This window comes from Syngnathus scovelli, unplaced genomic scaffold (assembly GCF_024217435.2).
Source record: "Syngnathus scovelli strain Florida unplaced genomic scaffold, RoL_Ssco_1.2 HiC_scaffold_71, whole genome shotgun sequence".
In the NCBI taxonomy this organism is placed as follows: Eukaryota; Metazoa; Chordata; class Actinopteri; order Syngnathiformes; family Syngnathidae; genus Syngnathus; species Syngnathus scovelli.
The window spans coordinates 32,030-32,500 of record NW_026061654.1 but is presented as its reverse complement, the minus strand read 5'-3'; positions in this window follow the sequence as shown (position 1 = coordinate 32,500).

The window sequence follows — 471 nt, the reverse complement described above, 5'->3', positions numbered from 1 at the left end:
GTCCGGTCCCGACGCTGCCTCCGAGCGCCGACCGCGCCCGCGCGACGCCGCTGTGCCTGCCCGGAGCTCGGACTGCGGCCAGATCAGACCCGTAGGACGCTGACTCGCCGGCTGCTGGGGCAGAGCGGATCGCCGCGGGGCGGGACGGTCACGGACGGAATTGTCGGGGGGACGCGGCTCGGGAAGAGCGAACTCGGCAACGGGGGGTTGGCACGTCGGTTGGGCTAAGGCAGGCGGCTTAGGATAAACCGCGAGGGAACGGCGGGGTCCGGGGATGGGCGCCGTCGGCCCGGCGACTAGCGGTGACCCAGGCGGGAAGCTGCGCTCCGTCCGAGTCAGACTCGGTCGTCGCGGCCCGGCTGAGGCTCGCTCTTGTCGAGGGGCGCGGCGCTGCGCCGGCGACTTTGCCCGCGCGAGGCACGCTTTGCGATGGCCCGAGGCGGGAAGCTGCGCCCCGTCCGAGTCAGACTC